General features: G+C 40.6%; 1 long non-coding RNA gene across 3 annotated transcripts in view; it reads left to right on the top strand.

The window, feature by feature from the left end:
- LOC140532496 (uncharacterized) overlaps positions 1–15,699 on the top strand; it is a 58,365-nt gene extending 42,666 nt beyond the window's left edge. For 2 of the 3 annotated variants that reach the window (XR_011976544.1, XR_011976546.1), the window contains exon 6: positions 11,122–15,699. This is a non-coding gene — a long non-coding RNA (uncharacterized lncRNA). Of the gene's footprint in view, positions 1–8,386; positions 9,684–11,121 lie in introns of those variants that run through there. The other variant, XR_011976545.1, reaches the window with a different exon arrangement.
- The last annotated feature ends 3,202 nt before the right edge of the window (positions 15,700–18,901 follow it).

An 18,901-nucleotide genomic window follows, 5' to 3' on the forward strand; every position in this document is an offset into this window, starting at 1 on the left:
TCACATGCTTCTATAATCTCATTCAGCCTCGATGGACTTTAAAGCCCACCTCAAATATTTCCTCCTCTTCCTTCCCTTCCTCCTCCTGGAAGCCTTCCGAGCTTAGGCTTCCCATAACACTTTACTCCTCTTTTCTGATACATGGAGCTTCAAATCTTGTTAGTGTGGGTGTGGGTGCTCTCGTAACCAACACAGGTCATAACACTTATACATTAGTGAACGTTCTCCTGGACTTGCTATGGCCAAAAAAGTTATCTCCTGCAGCTAATCTAGTGATGAACCCTCTAGACTCAGCTAGCCTTGTTCTCAGATAATAGGCAGCTCCTTGCTGGGCCCATAAGTGAGGTCTTCTCGGTGTGGTTGAACCTGTTGGAGCTTGCCCTCTACTGACACTGTCTCTGAGAAAGGATTATCTTCATACTGTGAAGAGAAATCTTTGCTACAGACAACCTGGAAAATCCTCTGCCTCACCCCTGCCCCCCTCTACACACACACAACACACCTTTGTTTTCTGACTTGTTTCTTTACTCTCACCATTCACCTCTAGAGGAAGACCTTAGAGAGCCGCTGATACATTTATCGTGTAATGTTGTACGCTATAAGTTTCTTTGTGAGGAGGGGGAGGGCATACTACTTAAACTCTGTGTCTCCTCCAGCACCTATTACATTTTGCACACCGTCAGTGCTTAATGTCTGTTGAATGACCTCACTCCAAGTCAACTACAAGTCATGTCATCATCTCGATGTCATGGTCCTCTTCGAGAATGAAGGCCAAACACCACAACAATAACGATTGGTTATTTAAGTTGTGTCTTCATCTTTGTGGATTGCTTGTACTGGGCAAGTTCAGGTGCTGTCACCGGCATTTGTGAAAATCTTGACTCCAAATTCGGACAATTTTAACCTCTATTTATGGCCAAATTACAACATAGGGATGATATTCTCCTAAGGGGAAAATGATTGGTTAAGGTAATAAGACAAAGATGTAAAAGTTTCCAAGTAAAAATTTTGAGAAAGCAACAGACTTAGACTGTTTTCTCTAAGATCTATATACATATGTATATGACTGGCTTTCAAATTTATCTGTCATGGAAATTCAGGTTTTGAGTATGTCTTAGTAATAATATCTCAAAATTGGATTAAGGATTTATTAACTAAGGATTAATTCAATTTAACACATAAATTGTATCGATAATGGCAAAGAAAGTGAAATTATTTTTCTACTTTAAAGTATCTGATCATTTTTAAAAGGCAAAAGAACTCATTTTACAGTTGGATCTTCATAAAATTTTTTTTAAAAGATTCTTATATCTGATACAGGATTTAGGTAAGAATGGAAATAGTAAATGGTACATCAACTGAAATTCTCTAAAGTTTCAAAATTGGAGAACCAAATTTAAGTGATTGTACTAAATGGTATTAAGTCAGAATTATCTAGGAACCTCTAGATTTGGAACCAGAGAAGCAGAACCCTCTTCAGAGCTGTCCTAAGGTTAAAATCTATCGTCTAAGAAAAGCTGTCTAGGGACCAGATAACTACATGAGACATCTGCGACTCAGAATGTGCTGATTAAATGAAGATTGAGAAGAGGTGGCTAGAATACAAGGACACTTGATATTAGTTATGTTTAAGTTTTTTTGGTTACCTTGGTGACACGCAAATCTCCCTTCTCAAAACTAGTCCATTGTGAGCTCTCTAAGTACTTTGATCTGTAATGTGACATTAACGTTATGTGACAATGTAATTATGATTATGAATTTATGAAACATTTTATTGCATTGTTTGGACCTAGCTTTGTGTGGGTAGGAAACTAGACCATCTCTACATGCTATTTAGAGGTACTGACTAGAAATTCAGATCCAAAGGTTGATGCAAGGAGTTTTCTCATAATTGTACATCTCAAAACTTATCTGAAAATGGTCAATCAATTATTTTCTAAGGGCCTCTACCGGACCCTTCTGACTACTCCCACAGCTACCAAACTTGTGGGTGTGTACTCCTGGATCATCTGAAGGGGAGACAGAACCCTCTGGGGTCCTCAAGGTTTGTCCAGTACAGACCCAGAAGCAGCTGACATCCAGATGAGACAGTTGTCCCAAGATTCCAGAGGAGGACTGAGTATACTGTTCTAGTTTTTATTTTTTCCTCTTCCCTATGTGTCCAACCACCAAGGCAAGTGTGTTGTTGGCATTTTCTCTTTGTACATTCTTGGCTCTCCTCTCCTTTCTGCTTGCAAGCAAGCAATGGCTAGACAAGGCCTATTCAACTCAACATCTTGTCCTGGCCCAACTGGCCTCTCATGGCATCATGCCTTGCTGTCTCTTCTTTACTGGCCAGAAGGGTAGGAGTTCTTTCAGACCCCTTCCCTTTGGCCAAAAGAGGGAAATGTCAAGATATTAGGAGATACGCTGCTTTCCAGAGCTAAGGCCCAGCAAGCAAGCTGTGCCTTGAGCTTGGCATAACAACAATCCTTTGTGCTCACCCTCTGGAAAAATCACATAATTATTGTGTTGCTTTTTTGTTCTTATTCATTTATTAGTTTTCAGCATTACTTTTATAACATTTTGAGTTCTAAAATCCCTCCCTTTCTTCTCACCTCCCCAAAATGACATGCAATTTTATATAGGCTATACATGTACAATCATATTGAACACATTTCCACATTAGTCAGATTGTGAAAGAAGAATCAGAACAGAAGGGGAAAACCATGAAAAAGAAAAAACAGCAAAAAAGACAAAATAGTATGTTTCAATCTTCGTTCAGACGTTATAGTTCTTTCTCTGAATGTGGATAGTATTTTCCATCATGAGTTTTTTGGAATTATCTTAGATCACTTCACTGTTGAGAGAGCTATGTTGGTCCCCCACAATGTTGCTATTGCTGTATACAGTGACCTCCTAGTTCTGCTCACTTCACTCAGCATCAGTTCCTGTACATCTTTCCAGGTTTTTCTGAAATCCACCTGTTCACCATTTCTTATGGAACAAAAGTTTTCTATTACATTTACATATTACAGCTTGTTCAGCCATTCCCAAAATGATGGGCATCCCCTCAATTTCCAACTCTTGACCACCACAAAAAGAGCTGCTATAAATATTTTAGTACATGTAGGATCTATTCCCATTTTTATGATCTCTTTGGGATACAGACCTAGTAGTGGTATTGCTGAATCAAAGGGTAGGCAGAGTTTTATAGCTCTTTGGGCATAGTTCCAAATAGCTCTCCAGAATGGTCTAGATCAGTTCACAACTCCACCAACAATGCATTAGTGCCCCAACTTTCCCACACCTTCTCCAACATTTATCATTTTTCTGTTTTGTCATGTTAGCCAATCTGATAGATATGATGTGATACCTCAGAGTTTTAATTTGCATTTCTCTAATTAATAGTGATGTAGAACCTTTTTTCATATGGCTATAGATGGCTTTCATTTCTTCATCTGAAAACTGTCTGTTCATATCCTTTGATGATTTATCAATTGGGGAATGACTTGGATTCTTACAAATTTAACTCAGTTCTCTATGTATTTTAGAAATAAAGCCTTTATCAGAGACACTATCCATACAAGTTGTTTCCCAGCTTTCTGTTTCCTTTCTAATTTTGGTTGCATTGGCTTTGTTGGTGTAAAATCTTTTTAGTTTAATGTAATCAAAATTATCCATTTTGCATCTCATGATGTTCTCTGTCTCTCATTTGATCATAAATATTGTGCTGCTTTGACCAGCACCAGGTGTTCTCTGAACTTTAACAACCACCAAACAAGCTCAAACAAGTTCTAGTCATGAAGCCCTACTATGCATCAAACTGCCACATTGTTGTTTTGATAATGGCAGAAGAGAGTGTGATTATCACTTTCCTCATTGTGCATACTGTACTTTTTTGTACAATGTCCAAATGGAAGACAGTTTCCATATAGGATCATAGATTTAGATCTAGAAAGTATCTTACAGATTATCTAATCCTCATTTTAAATATAAGACCCAAGTGAGGTGAAGGGGCCTGCCCAAAGTCACACAGGTAATACCACAGTGAGGATTTGAATTCAAGTTCTCTGATGTTAAATCTATGTCTTCTTTCTGCTGCACCATTTTAACAGTAAAATTTTTCAGATAAATCTCTGAGTGGATGATATTATGGTGATTGCATTATGATATATGGTGATTACATCAAGTCCCAGAATATTATAGTATATCCTAAAATTAATGGAATCCATTGTTATCTAAGAGATTTGCTTAGAATTCATAGAGGAAAAACTAAGTGGATGAAAAATTACTGTTGTCCAGACTATAACATGTGGTCAGATGACATATATGTATGTGTATATATGCAAAACATATGTTTATATGTGTAATGGGGTCTGGTGCATGGCATAGACCCCATCAGCTTCCTCAGATAGTCTCTGAATGTGGAAAGGTTGCATCAATCAAGCAAATTAATGGAATCTGTGTGCTCATACTGCATGTATGTATTGAAACAGAGATAGATAGATAGATAGGTAGATAGAAAGAAAGAAAGAAAGAAAGAAAGAAAGAAAGGAAGGAAGGAAGGAAGGAAGGAAGGAAGAAAGAAAGAAAGAAAGAAAGAAAGAAAGAAAGAAAGAAAGAAAGAAAGAAAGAAAGAAAGAAAGAAAGGAAGGAAGGAAGAAAGAATTTGAGGCCAGCACAGTGAACGGGCAATGAATTTGGTCCATAAATGAATAAGGAAAGGAGATCAGGCTGGATTGCCTTTAAGGAACTGCATAATCCTTTTAATGATTCCAAGCTTTTTCCTAGTGGCCCATCTTTGCCGAATGATTGTGAATCACGAAGCACCATAACCTTAGGAAACCACAGTCTCCAAGGAATCAAAATTGTGAATGACCCAAGGGATAATGGAGAAATTCATGGCAGGGGCAAAGAAGCTATAGAGTTTTTCCAATAATGACTTATACTTAGGAGGTGATAGAAGGGATAGCTGTGAGAAAATGTATGACTGAAACAGAAGATGGACCAATCACGGGGTAACAGTAAGGATTAATAAATATGTAATTGAAGTGTGATATTGGCAGGTATTGAAAGTGTGGTTTTGTGTCAGTTTGGGATTATTGAAATTATTATCATCTATCCATATCCAACTCTTGACATCTCAGTACCCAATGTGCTATGTAAGGCAGTAAAAATGGTACTTAGAGTGAGATTAGGAAAAGTGGCTAGGCTAGGCTGAATACTCATTGAAAACATTTTTGAAAGCTTTGAGAAATTATCTTAAAATCTTGCAAATTCAATTCTGGGCTGAGTTCATTACTCATCAACAGTACCTATCCTAGAAAAATGCTGCTATACTGACTCAGTGCCTATTCAGCTACATGCAATTATCTGAACAATAGGCATTTTTCATCCTTTTGGTTTTCTTGTATGGATGTTAGTTAGGTCTTTCTCTTGAGTGTCCGTAGATGTCATGGAGAAGCCCCCTTAATATTCTAGGGCTAGAGATAATCAGCACAATGTGATCTGCTAATAAGAACATCTTTCATTCATAGAGAATGCATCTTCCATTTGGATTCTGTGCAGTAATTCTTTGTCAGTGGCAGATACATATGTCCCTAGTTAATGGGACAGCAAGGTTACCCAATGGATAGAGCATAAGGCCTGGAGTCAGGAAGATCTGAATTCAAATCCTGCCTTGGATACTTACTGATTATGTAACCTTAGAAAAGTCATTTAATATTTTTTAGCCTCAGTTTCTTCATTTGTAAAATGGGACACCTACCTCATAGAGTTATTATGAGGATTGAGTAAGAGAACAGATAAAGAGCTCTTTGTAAACCTTTAAGGACTATATGTAATTAGCTATTATGCTTTGCTTGATGTTGATAATCAAGGGTTTATTGGATAATTAGCTCTGTGATTATATTTATGAAGGAGTTTTGACATATGAGAGAATCCTTGTTGGAAAAGAGGTTTTAAAGGCATTTCCTCTACTGAGTCAGATGCTTTTTTTGGTAATCAACAAATAACAAACAGAATAGGACTTTGTTTTCGATGCCCTTTACAGTTAACTGGGTAACTGTGAAATATGGTCTGTTGTAGAAAATCCTTTTCTGAAAGCCAGACCATTTCCTTTTCATATTTTTATCAAGGATACCCTCAACATGTGTGTAAATCATCCTCATGAATGTAGCAGGATTTTCAACGACCACCCAAGCATGACTTCAAGACCAGGACAAAGCCACATGAAAATTTGGGAGGCAGGGTGAGATTTTTTACATGTGAGTGAGTTTGGTCCTACTTCCTGGATGGTTGCTTTATTTTGCTAATTTTCATTTTATTTTCAATTAATAATTATTTATTTTTCTTCCTCCTACTTCCATCTTCCTCCACAACTAAAAAAGAAAAAAAAAAGAAAAGCCTTGTGACCAATACACAGAAGAAAGCAAAACAAATTCCTGCATTGTCTGTGTCCAAACATGTGTGTCTCATTCTGCATCTTGAGTCTAGAAAGTAGGATGCTCCATCACTGGTCCTCTTCAACTGTAGTTGGTTACTGTATCGATCAGAGTTCTTGAGTCTTTCCGAGTCGTTTGTCTTTACAATACTGTGTATGGCATCATGGTTCTCTCGATTCTTCTCATTTCTCTCTGCCTTAGTTCATTCAAGTCTCTCCAAGTTTCTCTGAAACCAGACCTTTCCCTAATTTTTATAGCATAATAACATTCTATTATATTACCATACCATGATTTGTTCGTTCGTTCCCCAACCGATGGGCCCTCCCTCAGTTTCCAGTTCATTGACTCTCCACAAGGCTTCTATAACTATTAGATTACACACGGATCCTTTTCTTCATTCTTCGATTTCCTTGGAGCATCCAAGCAGTGCCTGCTGAGCCAAAGGGTCAATATGGTTTGGTGACGTTGGGGGCACGTTTTCAAATTGCTTTTCAGAAGAGTTAGAACAACTTATCAATAATTAATCAATAAGTCTGCATTCACAAAGCCAAAACTACTCCCATATTTTATTGTTTCCTGTTTTTGTCATCTTTGCCAATCTGATGGGTATGAGTTGTAGAAAAGGTTGCTTGAATTTGCACTGCTATAATTATTAGTAATCTGGAGCAATTTTCATATGGATATTAATAACTTGGATTTCTTCCTTTGAAAACTATTCCTATCCTTTGACCCTTTATCAATTTAAAGATGGCTCTTATTTTACATTTAAATCTTCATATATCTTTCTTATATATCATGGAAATGAGGCCTTTATCAAAGAAACTTGCCACAAAGTTTTTTCCCCCAGTTACTCATTCCCCTTCTAATTTTTCACTGCAATGGTTTTGTTAGGGCAAAAACTTTTAAAATTATATATAATCAAAAGTATCCATTTTATCTTCTGTAATATTTTCTATTTCTTGTTGGGTGGCCTTTTCTTTTCCAGCTTCACCCAGAGAAAGAAACTTGATCCTCCATTTCCTTTCTCCCATGCTAATGAGAATAGAAAGGTTTCCGAGAAAGTGAGCCCTCCCCGTTAGACAAGGCAGGCTGCAACTACTTGGTACTTTTATCTGCAGGTCTCCCCACCTACAGAATTGCCTCTAAAGCATGACCCAGACACAGCAAAGAAAGATCTGGAACAAATCTTGGAGAATTGTGGTAGTAACAGAGGAACTCAGAGCAGTGTGGGAACCACAGAACAAGGTCAAAAACTGTGGGAAAGGCAAAGAGTGAGCCCAGCGGGGCCCAGCAGCTGCTCTCCCTCCCCACCAGGGATGGCAAGACCATCAGGAGAAAGTTCCAAACTCTGGAACATCTGTCTGATCAGAGAGGGTATAGGGAATAAGCTGGTCAACTTAAGCAGGTTCTTTATACTTTTGCTATTGGAAAGATTTCTTAGTGTCTTTTTCTTTTTTTTTTTTTGCTATGCTACCACTCTCATAGTTAGCTTACTGTTTTAATAAATCAAGTGACCACTTATAAGCCAATCATCTTAGTCTTATAAATGAAGTTAATTGGTTGAGAATGGGAGATTTCCCAGATACAGTGTGGAATCTGAGGGCACAGACAGATTTTTCCATATTTTAGCAATTTTGCAGCACATTCCAGATCATACTCTTAGACCAATATATAGACCCTAGGGGCAGTAGTGTTACCGCATGAGCCCAGGACAGCTTAGGAAAATAGGAGCAAATAAAGTTGGTAGGCTAAGCACCTCCTGGTGCTGACTTTGCACAAAAAAGATCAATATAGCCCTCCATTGGCCTTTCTGTGTCTTTCCCTTCTGACAGTGATCTAGACAGGAAATCCTATAAGCCCCCAGGTAGGGGGCTGACATCGTCTACTCTGTTTCCTCCATGGTGGCCACATGTCCGTGGTGCTTCTGTTTCTTTTGTCTCTTTTGTGTTTATTCTTTCCAGGTCTCAGTCAAATTAGTATTCTGCAATGGAAGTGTAGACCGGAGGACGCTGTAGGGTGCAGGGTGTGTCTGGGGAAGACTAGTACTCCTGGTGTGAGGGCTGCTTTCCACCGTTGGTGTCTACTTGATCCACCTAACTCTCTCTCACCTGTGGCTCCAAGAAGCTGTAGCATCCACAGTGGCCACACCCCAGCAAACCATTCTGGCAGATGGGCTACACCAGGTTGAGGATAACCTAGGAGTCTCAAACCCATCAGTGAGTTAGGGGGGTGTCTACTCCAAGCATGTGAAGATTTCCCCTGGGGGAATGGATAAATGAGAATAATTTCTTCCAGTGGCCATGAAGGCAGCTGAAGCAGGTGCTGTGGAGTACTTAGAGTTTGATTAGACATCAAAGACACCAAGGTCATCCACTACACCACCAACCATCATCAGTCGTCTTGACTCTGTCCTGCCACTGGCCTGTGACAACTCTGGAAGAGAGAGTGAGGTTGACAACTTCATGCAACTCTGCCTCACTTGAATTTATGCACAAATCAAAAGATATCCACACCATTTTACCATTTTTGCCTCGCGAAGCAGAATTGAAGTACCTCAAAAGAAATGAAAGATGTGCAAATTTAGACAATGCACCCCAAGTACCCAACCTGTGGTAGAGCTTTTCAAGCCCATATTGGTCTTATCAGCCACAGGTGGACCCACTGTAACTTGACTCTAACATAGTGACATCATTTTGATCTTCTTTGAGAATGAAGGACAACAACCAATCATCGAGCTTCTTTTGTCTCTTTTGTGTTTATTCTTTCCTGATCTCAGGCAAAATGAGTATTCTGTAAGGAAAGCGTCAACTGGTGGGCACTATAAGAAAAGTGACCAGTGAGTTCAGGATGGATATCTGTGAGGTCTCCCCAGCAACCAGAGCTAGCAATATTAGCAACCAAGTGACCTGCTTGATTCAGGCCCCCAGTGACCAACTTGTTAGCTAAAACACTGCACCCTGCAAGGACTGCCCATCTGAGTAAAGAAAAGACACACATGCTGTCTGCTTCACTCTCTGAAGTGAATTAGGTGGGGACTTGAAGAGGGAAAAGACTCCTAGGTACAGGAGTTACAAGGTATCTGTCAGCCCCTTCTATGCCCTACGTAAGTGCCTCGCTACTTTTGTGCTCTAAGTTTGAGCCCACCCTTCCCAAAGACTGAATATATGCAGAGGAGAGAGTTCAACCCCAGTTTGGAAAACTGTTTATAACCTCTGTTCTTGCTCTCTTTCTCAATAAATATCCTTTTGTAAAAGCTAATTGATGGCAGCTGGTTAATCATTATTGAAGTACAAACCAGAGAAAGGCTCATGAGAGATTAGCATCAGAATCTACAATACCCTCCTGCACCCTACTCCTTAACATCAACCCTAAAACTTTGAGGGGAGAAATAGTATTTTATCCCCTGCAAGCCTTATGTGCCAGTCCAGTGCAAATACAGAGAATAAAACCAGACACATTGCTACATTATTTTATGATGTGATACTACTTCCATCAACCCCTTCTAGATTTACAAATGAACCCGCACTATAAACTTGTGTTGACTTTGGCTTCCAGTTTCTCCACTTAACAAATAATTCCTGGATAAAGGGATTTCTGTACTCTCTTGACCCTCCTTTGTGGCAGCTGCTTTACATCTGTTAACCCAGCTAGGAAATGTTAGAATTTCTTCATCCTCCACAACAGATGCTGGTGCACAAAATGAAATTAATCTTCATAGTGGTCTTTTTATCTATGTTCATTGTGAATGCTACAAGGCAAGATAATCCTGCATCCAAACAATGGTTCTTATCACCTTTGGGCACTTCATGAAACCAGTTCTTCCAAATCCTTTGTTTGCTTCTCTTAGGAAAAACTGTAAGCCATCTTTCCATCTAGCTAAACTTTCTTGTGTCCTCTGATTTCATTTATAGTGAGACTATATTGTAATGTAGCAACTCACCAGGCAAAGATCTCTTACATGAAGTACCAAATACTAATTCAATAGTTATAGAAAAAATGATTCTTAAAATCCACCATTCTGATACCACCACTGCAGAAGTGAAGTGTGTCTTCAATTGACCAAAGGCCACTATATTTTTTTATTGTTTCTTGGGCTGTCATTGTGATACATATTTCTCATTAAATAATTCATCTCATTAGATAATTCATTGCCTGGTGAACTCCTCAAAGCCTCTCAAGCTTGGTAGAATTTTACAGAATCTACACTCCACTGGCATCCACTTTGAGAACTCATAATACAGCGTCATAGAAGAACTTTCATAGAGGATCAAACAAAAACAATTGATCCCTCATTCAAGGACTCTGCTTTGTAGCTTTCACAGACATTGTATGATCGTAAGAGTTAAACTTAGAAGGGAGCATAGATTGAGATTCACATCCAGGTCTTCTGCCCCTAAATCTACTGCTCTTTCCATCATGCTAAGATACCCGACCGATAAGAGGTGTGGGTGTTTGTAATACATATATCCATTACAGGTTTGGGAGTCAGCAAACTGGTTCTAGACCAGGGTTCTTAACCTCTTTGGGTTGGGAAACCTTAGGCAGTCTGGTGAAACCTATGGACTCCTTCTCAAAATAATGTTTTTAAATTCATAAAGTAAAAATACATGAAATTACAAAGGAAATCAACTATATTTAGATAAAGATGTATTTTTCCCATCCAAGGTCACAGATTTTCTCTCCAAATCTATCACAGACTCCAGGTGACGAATCTCTGCACTAGACCAAGACTTTCAAGAGGAGTGAAGTGATTTACCCAACTTCGTGCAACTTGTGTTCTTCCGACTGTGCTCAGGAATGCTTCCTGCCAGGGCTTTCCCAGTTTCCCACTGGCCTGGCCCTGTCTGGCCCAGTGCCCTCTCCTTCACCTGCTGCCAAGGTCACTGCTCTTCAGTGGTATCTCCAGCTGTTCATTAACAACTGCGTCAAGGGGAGGGGAGATCATTGCTGGACTGAAGTGCTGTGACCCCCTCCTCCCCTGGAGATGGACAAAGGACCATTCATTGCTCTCTCCTTTCCCACTGCCCTTGAATGTCTTCCTGGAAGGGCAACCAGTGTTGCCAAAGCCCTTTGCTCTTCCTCATCCTCCCCCATACTCCCTTGCAATGGTTCAGGATCTGGAGTTGGTTCCTGACACCTGTTGGTTGTTGATCTGATTCAGCAGCTGCCTTCCACTCTGGGCTACGGCAGCTTAGCAGTTTGTGTCCCAAGGTCACGAATCTGTGTGGTAAAGCCATATCCCACCCAGCCTTCCAGAGGAGTTCAACCAAGCCCACCCCGGGCCCCAAGGATGGGTAACTCATCACATAGCCAGAGTTCTTTACCCTCTCATCCCAGCAACTCACAGATCCCACTATAGATCACAGACCACATCCAAATGGTATTTTCTGTTTCCTACATCACCATAGTAACTCATGCATCCTTCCCCCAGACCTCCCAGAGAGTCATCCCACATGACAAATAGTACTTCTGACTGACTTTCACAACAAGAAGGAAACTGAGGCTCAGAGAAAGAGACTTGACTATAATAACATAGCCAGGGAGTCTCAGAACAGGGATTTCAACCAAGTTCTTCTGACTAGAGTTCAGTGGTGTTGTCACCACATCATGCTGCCCTTTACCCCTGGAGGAATAGCTCCGTTTTTTTCTCTGCTGCATTTAATAAGGCACTTAATATCGTATATTATGGTTGTCATATAAAAGTCTTTCTCTGACTTGTGCCTCATTAGGGCATAAAAAGAACCCTGGGCTTTCAACTATTAGACCAAAGAAACGCAAGTGCTACTAGGCCCTCCCCAGCAGGAATGGTGTGAAAAGTAGGCCCTTCAATATGGACTGCGTGCCTGGGCTCAGTACATTTGCAGAGGCTCCTCCATTACCAGAGAACTGGCCACTAGGGCAGGAATTATTTGGGCATGACAGCTTTCCAAGGTGGTCTATTATGACATGAGGGGGCTATATTCTGCCTCAGTGGAAGGAACATCCATCCTCCCTGGTGAAAAGTGCAGATGCTCACAGTATGGAAATGTCACCACTAGGTTAGAGAGGCCTGGCCCACGTAGAACTCTCTCTAAGCATTGGTTGAATTTGCCACGGTTGGAACCACATGGCTAGAATAAAGAAGAGTTCCCGAACAAGGACTACAAATCTGAGACCTGGACTTTGTTCCTATTCTCATGTTATTGATGACCAGGATCAAGGTGATATTCCCTATTAAATTAATCTCTTTCATTTCTACCCATTATTTAAATCTCATTAAATTATTGTCCCATTTCTCTCTTCCACTTCTCTACTGAACTTTTTAAAAAATTTATATTCATTGTTTAAACTTCTACTTCACCCGTTATCTTCTCAACCCCTTGAAATTTGGCTTTCACCCCCATTACCTGCTGAAACTGCTTTCTTCCATGTCACGAGTAACCTCATGATGTTCAAAACTCCCTCTCTCAGTCCTTATCCTCCTTGACTTAGTGTAGCTAGCTTTTCACAGACTTGACCATTCCATCCAAATGGATGCTCTTTCCTCCTTTGACTTGAGTCACCCTTGGTTCTCCTTCCACTTCTCCAAATGCTCCTTCCCTGGCAGTTCCTTCCTCCCTAGTACACTTTGCAATATGTGGACATCTTCAGGCATCTCTCCTTGGTCCTCTTCTCTCTCTACATTCTCTAGTAAATCTCCCTCAACCTTTTAAAAACCCCCAGAAAATCTCTACCTGACTGTACCATCCTTTTAAGTTTTTATTCTAGATCTCTCTTCCTTTTTACAATCTAACTCCTTAAACAAATTGTTTCCACTCATTGCCTCTACTTTCTCACCTCCCATTCATTTCTCTACTCCTTCCAATCCTATCATTTGATTGGAACTGCTCATTCCAAGGTTTCCGATGATTGATTTTTTAATCAGTTATTGGACAAAATCCAATAACCTTTTCTTAGTCATTTTTCTTGAACTAAAGCATTTGATGAAGTTGACCAGTCAATCAACAAGCATTTATTAAGCACTTATATACTAGGCATAGTGCTAAGTGCTGGGAATACAAATAAAGTAAAAAAAAAACAAAACACAAAAAAACGCCAACATCGTTCTGTCCTCAAGGATCACACAGTCCAATGGGAAAAAAACATGCAAACAATTATGTACACACAAGATAAGTGACAGTATATCTCAAAGGGGAAGCACTAGCAGTTGGGGAAGGAAGGGGGAATGAGGAAAGTCCCCTTGAAAAAGGTGGCATTTGAGCGGAGTCTTATAGAAAGCTAAGGTGGCCAGGAGGCAGATGTGGGGAGGGAGAGAATGAGAGCCACTGAAAAGCCCCTGAATCTTTGAGATGGTGTGGCAAGTGTGAGAAACAGCAAGAACAGTCTTGTTAGAACACTGAATGTGTGAAGGGGAGACAAGTATAAGAAGACTGGAAAGGTAGGAAGGGGCTAGGTTGCAAAGGATTTTAAAAGCTACAGAGAGGATTTTTATATGTGATCTTGGGGGGTAATATGGGGCCCCAAAAGTTTATTGAAAATTGGGGTAACTTTCATTTTAGGAAGATTACTTTGGTAGCCAAGTGGAAGATGTCCTGGAGTGAGGAAAGACTTGAGTTAGGAAGACCAATTAGAAGGCTATTTCAATCATCTCTGAGGGAGCCTATTCCAGGGTGGGGGCTGTGTAAGTGGTGAAAATAGAAACCACAAAAATCAGCACCAGGTTGGATACAAGGGGTGGGGAAGGAATCAAGGATGATGCTGGTAATGGGACCCTGGGTGGCCAGGAGCATGGTGGTGCCTTCTACAGTAATCGAGAAGTTCAGAAGAGGGGAAGATGTAAGGGAAAAGATAAGGAATTCAGTTTTGAGTGTGTTAAAATGCCTGTGGAATGTCCAGTTTGGTATGTCCAATAGGCAGTAGCTGATGTGAGACTAGAGGTCAAGAGAGGTCAAGGTCAGATAAATTGACCTGAGAGTTTCCTCGTGGATATTCTCTTCTCCCTGGAGTTCTGTGAGGCTGCTCTCCTGATCCTCTTCTACCCTATATGACTCTTCCTTCTTAGGTTTCTTCATAACATTGTCTTGCTTTGCAAATACCAGTGTGTCTCTGGGATCTGTTCTGGTCCCATATGTCTTCTCTCTATAGTGTTATGAGCACTATCTCATCAGCTCTTACAGGCTCAGCTGTCATCTCCAGCAAGGTAGATAACTCCCACATTTACATATCTTCCTCATCTCTCTCCTGAATTCAAAGTCTTGAATCAACTACTACTTCCTAGACATCATTACCGGGATGTCTCATTAACATATCAAACTCAACATATCCAAAACATAAGTCATTAGGTTTCCCTACTAACGCTACCTCTGCTCCTAACTTCCTTATTTCTGTCTAGGATACCAATAACAGCTCAACTCACATTTCTTTAATGCTCTAAGGTTTGCAAAACACATTTTCTAATGACAACCCTGTGAAGGGGGAAGTCCAATTATTATCCCCATTTGTACCATTCTCTGGGTACCCAGGCTCACCACTTCTGAGTTATCCAGCTGAAGGACTCAGTGGATAAAGTGCTGGGCTGGAGTCCAGAAGACCTGAATTGAAATCATGCTGCAGGTATTAGCCAAGGGACCCTGGTCAAGTCACTTCCCTTCTGTTTGCCAACGTTTCCTCATCTGTAAAGTGGATAATAATAATAATAATAATAAATAATAATAGCACCTATCTCAGGATTGTTTTGAGGATCAAATGAGATAATAGTTGTAAAGTCCTTAACATAGTAACTGACACATAGTTAGCATCATATAAATGTTAGCGATTATTATCCTAGCCTTCCTTCATTTTCACTTACTCCTCCACATCTAATCAATTGCCAGGTCTTGTTGATTCTGTCTCCACAGTATCTTCTGAGTCTGTCTCTTCATCTCCAATCATATGGCTCCCACCCATTGATCACCTCTCATCTGGACTATTCCCGATAGCCTCTTTATTCATCTCCTGCCTCCAGTCTCCCCTCTTCACAATCTGCAGCTGCCAAACTGAGATTTCTAAAAGTATATATTATGTAAAGTATATAAAATATTGCTCTCCTGTTCAGGAAGCTTTACTGGGTCCCTACTGCATCTGGGCTAATCTCTGTTTGGCACTTAACTTCACAGTTTGACTCCAATCTACCTTACACATTGATTACACAATGGTGTCAACCTCTTGGCCAGTAGTAAGCAGGCTTTCAAAAAGCCCAAGTACAGCTGAACCATATTAAAATGTAATTGGGAAATGTGTAACAAAATAAATAAAAATACAGTAAAACATAAACAATGTTCCTTTGTGGTTTTCTAAGTCAACGTGCTGCTGGCAAGGATCTATTTCTAAGTGACATTGACACTAATCGATTACACACTACTTTCCTTTGTGTTTTATATGTTCCAGAGAAATTGGCCTAGCTGATATTTCCCGTTTATGACGTTGTATCTCTCACTTGTATGCCTTTTCATAGGCTGTCCCCTTAGACAGGAATGTTGATGTCCTCCCTTTAAGGTTCAACTCAATTTCTGCTTCCTTAAGGATGTGTTTCTTGATACATACACACATACACACACACACCACACACACACACACACACACACACACACACACATCCTGTTGAGTACCATCCCAAAACTTTGTTTATTTTGTATTTACAAGGTATCATAAAACTCTTAGTGCAGATTTAAGTTTTAATGGCTAACAGCTTAAGCTTGAAGGCCACCATCTACTACCCTGTCTTCCCAGTTTTGTCTTGTCTTCCTCCTGCTCCAAGTACTACCCTCTAGCCATAGACTATTCTATGCTCCTGGGGCAGCTGTGTGCCTTTGAATTTCCTGCCCCCTATGCCTGGAATGCCCTCATCATGAACTTTTTATGAACTCATCATGAACTCTGTAGAATTCTTATCCATTCTTTAGAACATTATTTAAATTCCACTTCCTCTAGGAAGTCTTTATATATTTTTAAATGCATTTTCTAGAACATTTAGTCCTTACAATCCAACACACATTTATTAAGCCGCAACTTGTTTTCTCAAGCAAGACTCTCATAGGGATAAAGATAAAAATGAATCTATCAGGAAAGGTTTATTCTACAGGGAAAGGAATACTACCAGTATACAGAAAAGTATAATATAAGGCAATGATCTGATGGGAGAAAAAAGTACTCTTGGAATATCCCCATTTTATAGATGAGAAGAATGAGGTTCAAGATGGGTTGTGACTTGCCCATGACCTTACAACCAGTATAATGGTGACCCAGGTCTCTCCTGGCTCCAAGTCCAGAGCCCTCTCAGCTCCTGTGGAGCTGCGCTTTGCTACTTTCTTGTGTGCTTCTCCTGTAATGTTGTGTATTGTTGTTATCTGTGTTTATGTTTTATCACCCCTACATGATAGAGACTGTTAGTTTTCTTGGTTCAGGGACTGTGTCCTATCTAAGCTTTTTATATTTCCCACCAGCCAAAACAAAGCACTAAACGCACTAAATAGGGAATGAATGAATGAAATGAACTCAGAAGAGTTCAGTTCGAAAGAAAACATGAGAAACAAATATCACACATTACCAGCTACTAAGAGGTCCAGTTACTCCATCATGTACTCTACAGGAGTTGGAATTGGGGGAGATCACAATGACCAGGAGTAGTCAAGACAGGTTTCCTTTCAGCTGGTTCTTGAAAAAAGTCTAGGACTTGGAACTTTGAAGGTGTTGACCTGAAAACTTTGTTAAGAAAAGGCAACATGGCTAAATGCATACATTTTATGATTTAATTAATTAATCAATCAATTCCCTATTAAAGACAACGGTAACATAATGCATTATGGAGCCAGAAATGTTCTGGCTACCCAGTGCAGAAATCTTCTGGCTTATATACATTTTGCCGTGAGAAAGGAACTCTCCTAGTTGAACAAATCATAAATTCAGTAAGACAGGACAATTAACAAAGCAATGTCAGTCAAGTCTTGAGATTCCAAGCTGGGTAAACATATGTCCCAGGTGGTAAGGAAATCCCACCACTAGTAAGTGGCAGGCTTCCTGCCCCAAACAGGTAACTGATGCAGGAAAGGGCAAACAATGTTCAATAGAAACCCAGGATGCCTATTTTTTCTTTACCATTAATATGCCATAACATAGTATGTGTCTATAGATAATAAGATAAAAAGGAAAGTCCCATTATTCAAGATATGTCATAGGTTAAAGGTCTCCCAAGGAGTGCAGAGTCAGCTTTGGCTGGCTTTTGCTGACATAGGAAGAGGCACTCTCTGAGTTTACTTCAGAGAGAACAAAGAGATTATTCCAAAATTTTATATTAAACATTATCAAAGGGAAAGAGAAAATTCAGGCCAAGTAAAGGTAGCACATAGGTGGTGGAGATGAGGCTATCCTGAGGCTGGGAGATGGGGGAGAGGATAGGCTCTGTCCTCAGCAGTGGTGATAGATACAGCAGCTACTTGCCTGGGCTTGATTAGTCTAGGAAAGGCAGGGAGTTAGGGCAGGGGTCATAAGGAGAACAGATGTCCAGGGTCTGGCTGCTGCTGAATTCCTAGGCTTTATGAAAACTTGTCTGATCCTGTGGTTTCCTGCCTGCATAGGGCAAGGACACAATTTTATTTTCCAGCAAAGAGGTAGGCTGGGACAAGGTTAGAGCCTCAGGGGGTGGTGAGCCAGGTGGGGGCCATCTTTAGTTCCCACCCTATCCAATGTGGGAATTATATTCTCTTTGGATTCTTTCTTTAGTGGGACAAAATCTGTCCAGCTGAAACCTCACAATGGGGCCTTGTGGGAGTAGTGATGACTTCAACCAGGACTGGACTGCCCAGGCCCCAGAGTAGCTAGGGAAGACTCCCACAGGGGCCCAAACATTCCCTGGCTTCCCCTGACCTCCCCTGTTCCCAGCAGCTGCCCAGGGCCTGCTCCAAGGCCTCAGCTGCTCCAGGCTGTGCCCAAGCCGGATGGGCAGAGACAGGGTAATGGAAAAGGGCTTTGTTTCCCTCTTCTTTTTTCTGGCCAGCCCCCAAAGGGAGTGGAGGTCTTAGAGCCTGGGGAGAATGAGACCAGCTGAGTCCAGTCATCGGGGAGGAGGGAAAGGGGCTCAATTGTGTTGGAATAGGGCCCAAGGGTGGGAGAAAATAGGCTCCTAGGAAGACGCGTCAGAATGGAAATTAATTCCATAGCATGCGAAATCTTAGACCCAACATGTCCAAAACTGAACTCATTCTCTTTTTCCCAAAACCTGCCCCTCCTCTTGGCATCCCTATTTCTGTGGATGACCCAGCTCCTCCATGAATCACTTATCCCTACAGCTGGAAGTGATCTCTTCCTCCTCAAATTTTCTTGGAGCACTTTGGGTTTCTCCTCAGCTCTTATCACATTTTACATCAAATCATACTTACTGTGACTGCAACATTTCCTTCCATTAGATTATAAACTCTTTGAGGGTAAGACACTACCTCTTCTTCCTCTCCCCAGTGTCTAAC

Source organism: Notamacropus eugenii, chromosome 1 (assembly GCF_028372415.1).
Source record: "Notamacropus eugenii isolate mMacEug1 chromosome 1, mMacEug1.pri_v2, whole genome shotgun sequence".
Taxonomy (NCBI): domain Eukaryota; kingdom Metazoa; phylum Chordata; class Mammalia; order Diprotodontia; family Macropodidae; genus Notamacropus; species Notamacropus eugenii.